This window comes from Castor canadensis, chromosome 12, assembly GCF_047511655.1.
Source record: "Castor canadensis chromosome 12, mCasCan1.hap1v2, whole genome shotgun sequence".
NCBI classification, from domain to species: Eukaryota; Metazoa; Chordata; class Mammalia; order Rodentia; family Castoridae; genus Castor; species Castor canadensis.
In genome coordinates, this window is record NC_133397.1 from 11,617,055 (window position 1) to 11,622,979 (window position 5,925).

General features: G+C 36.4%; 1 non-coding gene across 1 annotated transcript; it reads left to right on the forward strand.

Moving 5' to 3' along the window:
* Positions 1-4,554: 4,554 nt before the first annotated feature.
* Trnal-caa (transfer RNA leucine (anticodon CAA)) lies at positions 4,555-4,638 on the forward strand. The gene has a single exon. It is a non-coding gene; the product is annotated as a tRNA-Leu (tRNA).
* The last annotated feature ends 1,287 nt before the right edge of the window (positions 4,639-5,925 follow it).

Consider the following 5,925-nt stretch of genomic DNA (forward strand, 5'->3'; position numbering starts at 1 on the left):
CTGGGCTTTCACCGATCCACTAGCTCTTCTGCCCTTGTTAATCTTCCAAGATTTCTTTCCAAGCATTATATAAGATGGTAAAGAAGTAACATTTCAACCTTCCATGTCATATAGACAGACTATTACAGACTTAGGTGGAAGAAATTCAGGGAAAGACTATACTAAACCATGGCAATCACCACTGATTCGCTGCACCCTCCACACCCTCTCTGTCTAATGCTCAAAGATTTTTGTCAGTCTGATATACTCAAGAAGAATGATTCCTTCAAGTTATAACAAATATGCTTCTATAATAAAAATTAAAGCATCCATGGAAATAAAATCTTATATCCATGATGAAAAACAGTCAATCAGGCCAAGCAGATGTGACTTCCTAACTATTGGCCAGAGGATTATAAATTAGATATAATTTCATATCATCTGTTATTGCAGTTAACATTTACTGTTCATATTCTTTTGTTAAGGGACTGTGAAGAACATCAGAGAAGTTCATAAGTGTAAGTGCTAGATCAGGAAAACTCCATCATCTTTACATTGGCATCTTCTGAAACTTGTCTACTCTAGAAATCAAGATTCAGACTTCCACTCTCAGAAGATAATCACTATACTTCAGGCTTTTGCTTATCCAGCTTCAGTGCACCTTATCTAGGCTAGGTCTCCTCAATATATCCCTTTGCATCACCTTAATCTATTTGTAACACTCTCCAAACTTATAATTATATTTCATGGCCTGTCATCATACATAAATTAATCAAGATCTTTATGGATATAACAGACACAAGGTAGAAGTTCACATATACTTTGACATACATATGTGACTTGCATAACACAAGGAAAACAAATTTGAGCTCAGTTAGTGGGATCATCAAAAATGGAATAAAGAAGTTGATTCTTGAATCCAGAAAATGCTTGCTATCCTTTGCAGGGTCAGAGGGTTGAAGTATTCTTCCAGACAGAAAAAGCATCATGGACAAACATCAAAAGGGAGAGCTCTGATCTATTGGGGGAGATAAAAGCAAATCTGCAGAAGCCATTAACATCTGTTAGGCAGCAGAAAGCAAAGAACTCCATGGATAAAAGGAGCGAGATACTAGTTATAATAAGAATTATCAGAGATAGTTTTGTGCTGGAAAAGTTTTTTTAGATGAGTCATAAAGAACAATTCTCTTGGAGATAAATGAATAAAGAGGTTCTAGAAGACAACAATAGCATGTAGAAAGAACTGAAGGATATAGTAAATTATGGCACAATTGGTATGAGCCAGTCAGGAAATTGTGAAGAGATTTACGTATAATTAAAGATTGGTGCTGTTTGGAGGAAAGGATGTGAATGAAAAATGAGAGATTTTCAGATAGAGAAAATTTTGAAACACTTGATGTAATGCTAAAGGGTATAACCTACACCCCTATAGTTACTGAAAATTACCGGATTATAAACCTAATGTGACATACTGTTTATGGATTCTTTTAAGAACTATTTGTGGGAGAGGCATTACCAAAATCTGGAAGAGAAGAGAATTATGTGAAAGACAATTTAGGAGAGAGGAAGATGAAAAATAATCTGAGGTTGAAGTTAAAGCAGAAACTGTAGAAGAGGAAAACAGGAGTGTATAGAAAAGTACATAGATGTTCATAAGGGAATATAGAGAAGAACCAACGGGAAGTACACAGTGGAACAAGGAAGAGTTCAGGGTAACATGGAGAAGAAGGGAAATCTGGGGGTTTTGGAGGTGGGTGCATTTAAGATTTACACAAAAACAATGATAAATTTGTGTCTGAAAAGACAATTTATCCAGTACATGTTTCTGGATTTTTAAATTTCTGTTTTCAGTCTTTTTGCATTTTTACTTATTTTCATTGACAATGTACAGTGTATAATGAAATCTTTTGATGTATGTATATAGCATAGAATAATTAAGTTAAGCTAGTTAAAATATCCATTAGCTCATTTACCTAGCAAAAGGTATAAAGTATTCTTTATTTCTTTGGAACCTAATGTCTAACTGCTATCTGTACTGAAAAACATTATTTTATTTATTTATTTACTTTTTAATTATTCATTCATTCATATGTGCATACACTGTTTGGGTCATTTCTCCTTCCTGTCCCCCTCCCCCACCATTTTCCCCCTCCCCTCCTCAGTTCCAGGCAGGTCCTGTACTGCCCTTATCACTAATTTTATTGAAGAAAAGACACAAGCATAATAAGGAAGACAAACTGTTTTTGCTAGTTAAGGATAGCTAAACAGAAATATTCCTAGCATTGCTTTCATGTACACACGTGTTACAACCCATGTTGATTCATCTCTAACTGATCTTTACACTGGTTACTGATACCCTTCTCATGATAGCCTCTGTCACTTTAAGGTTTCTGTATTAGTTCCTCTGGAGTGGGGACATCAAACACTTTCATGTTTTGGGTCTTCCCAAAACATGATTCCTATAGATACAGATTCCTGTATCTCCCGTACGTGCTCTCCCCTTATCATGTGATCCAAGTCCAACCACATTGCTGTATTTGCCTTAGATCTAAAGTCTGCATATTAGGGAGAATATACTATTTTTGGTCTTCTGAGCCTGGCTGACCTCGCTCAGAATGATGTTCTCCAGTTCTATCCATTTACCTGCAAATGATAAAATTTCATTCTTCTTCATGGTTCAGTAAAATTCCATTGTGTACAAGTACCACATTTTCTTGATCCATTCATCAGTAGTGGGGCATCTTGGTTGTTTCCATAACTTGGCTATTGTGAATAGCAGTGCAATAAACATGGGTGTGCAGGTGCCTCTGGAGTAACCTGTGTTACATTCCTTTGGGTATATCCCCAGGAGTGGGATTGCTGGATCATATGGCAGATCTATGTTTAGATTTTTAAGAAGCCTATAAATTTTTTCTAGAGTGGTTGCACTAGCTTGCATTCCCACCAGCAGTGGACTAGGGTTCCTTTTTCCCCACATCCTAGCCAACACATGTTGGTGGTGGTGTTTTTGATGATGGCTATTCTAACAGAGGTGAAGTAGAATCTTAGTATGGTTTTGATTTGCATTTCCTTTATGGCTAGAGATGGTGAGCATTTTTTCATGTGTTTGTTGGCCATTTGAATTTCTTCTTTTGAGAAAGTTCTGTTTAGTTCAGTTGCCCATTTCTTAAGTGGTTCATTGATTTTAGGAGAGTTTAGTTTCTTAAGTTCCCTGTATATTCTGGTTTGCAGTTCCTTGTCTGATGTATAGCTGGCAAATATTTTCTCCCACTCTGTGGGTGGTCTTTTCCGTTTAGAGACCATTTCTTTTGTTTTGCAGAAGTGTTTTAATTTTATGAAGTCCCATTTGTCCATCCTTTCTCTTAGTTGCAGGGCTGCTGGGGATCTATTGAGGAAGTCTTTGCCTATACCTATTAGTTCCAGAGTGTTTTCTGCTCCTTCCTGTAGTAACTTCAGAGTTTCAGGTCTGATATTTAGGTCCTTGATTCATTTTTGAGTTGATACTAGTACAGGGTGATAGACATAGATCTAGTTTCAGTTTCTTGCAGATGGGTAACCACTTTTCCCAGCAACATTTGTTGAAGAGGCTGTCTTTTTGGCAGCTTTGTCAAAAATGAGGTGGGTATAGTTGTGTGGATTCATATCCAGGTCCTCTATTCTGTTCCACTGGTCTTCATTTCTGTTTTTATGCCAGTACCATGCTGTTTTTATTGCTATTGCTTTGTAATATAGCTTGAGGTCAGGTATTGTGATTCCTCCAGCATTGCTCTTTTTGCTGAGTATTGCTTTGGCTATTCATGGTCTCTTGTGTTTCCACATGAACTTTAGGGTAGATTTTTCAATCTCTGTGATGAAAGTCATTAGGATTTTGATGGAATTGCATTAAACATGTAGATTGCTTTCGGTAGTATAGCCATTTTTACTATGTTGATTCTACCAATCCTTGAATATGGGAGATCTTTCCATCTTCTGTAGTTTTCCTCGATCTCTTTCTTCAGGAGTTTGTAATTCTTCTTATAGAGTTCATTCACATCCTTTGTTAAATTTACTCCTAGGTATTTGATTTTTTTTGAGGCTATTCTGAATGGAATTGTTTCCATATATTCCTTCTCAGTTTGTTCATTTTTGGTGTATAGAAAAGGTAATGATTTTTATAAGTTGATTTTTGTATCCTGCCACCTTACTGCAGCTGTTTATGATGTCTAAGAGTTTTGGGGTAGAGTTTTTTGGGTCTTTAAGGTGTAGGATCATATCATCTGCAAATAAGGATATTTTGACAGTTTCTTTACCTATTTGAATTCCTTTTATTTCTTCTTCTTGCCTAATTGCTCTCGCTAGAAATTCTAGTACTATGTTGAATAGGAGTGGGGATAGTGGGCACCCTTGTCTTTTTCCTGATTTTAGGGGAAATGGTTTCAGTTTTTCACTGTTAAGTATGATGTTGACTGTAGGTCTGTCATATATAGCCTTTACAATGTTGAGGTACTTTCCTTCTATTCCTAGTTCTCTTAGAGCTTTTATCATGAAGTGGTGTTGGATCTTGTCAAAGGCTTTTTCTGCATCTATGGAGATGATGTCAGGATGGCCGAGTGGTCTAAGGTGCCAAACTCAAGTTCTGGTCTCTGAATGGAGGCCTGGGTTTGAATCCCACTTCTGACACATTCCTTCATCAGAAAGATCATACACCATGAGCAAGTTGGCTTCATCTTAGGGATGCAGGGGTGGTTCAACACTATTTTAGATGAACATTAACTCTTTCTTTTGATTCCCTCAGTCTGTTTATCTCTTGCTACTTCCATAGTAATACCTATCACAACTAAAGACCCTCATCTCAGGGTCAGTCACTAAGACATTCCCTTTCTCATCCACTGGTGTAGTCGCCGTACCTTAAGGAAGGAAGTGTCTGTCATGTTGTAAATGATTAATAAACCTAGTGAAATGTTGACCAAGGGAATGTTAACAGCTGAGAAACTGATTTTAAATCCATGTTTTTATGCAAAACCACAAGGAATATCTAGTTTCAATTCATGCTCCAATGAAATCACAGTTACATAAAGAGTAAATTGAGCATTATTCCAAATAAATGTCACTTGTCCAAGTATAATAAATTGAAAGTCAGAAGTCACTACCACCAAAAGGCTAGATGTTGGTAATAAATACGACAAAGCACTAATCAGAGAAAGAGACCCAACCCTTCATCCTCAAGTCACTGAACAAAGGCCTCATTGCTTCCAAAACCCAGAAAGAACATCCAAAAATGTATTGAGTCTAAAATAGTTAAATATATTTTGGAGACAACTGGGTGAGAGGAAAAAAAGAGCAGCCAGGAAAAGCAGTGTTAAACCCAAGAGTCAAATTTGTTTTATACCTGCTTATAGAGAAGCTATGACACATTAGATATCAGAAAGCAAACTTCTTTAGGAGTTATGATCTCCACTATTGCTTAAAAATTGAAACATTCTCCTCCCTCATTTCATAGCTTCCTGACCACGCAGTTGCTGAAGGTTAGTGTGCCGGCTTCCATATCCATGCTCACAAAACATTCTCTATATTTAAGTAATCCCTTGTTTGGGTGAAAACTAATAATATGAATTTAGCCACGTTTATTATCACTGCCTCCTATGGTAATGTAAAATTCTATTTCAAACCATACTGCATCACTTAGAGATACAGATGAAAGAGTATTTTAAACAGAAATAGGAAAAAAGCAAAACAAATCAAAAACCTTTGAAAAGGAAGCTGACCACTGATTTTTGACAGCAAGGGCATTTAATACCAAGAAAACATAATTTAATAAACAATTAATGTGATTAATCAGAAGTTCTGCATTCTAATTTTCAGGGCACGTCCAAGTGCACCATTATGTTAAATTGCTATTTCATAGGATGTGTTGCAGGGATTAAATGTGTAGAATCTTGAAGCCTCTAGGAAGTTTTAACTGAAATT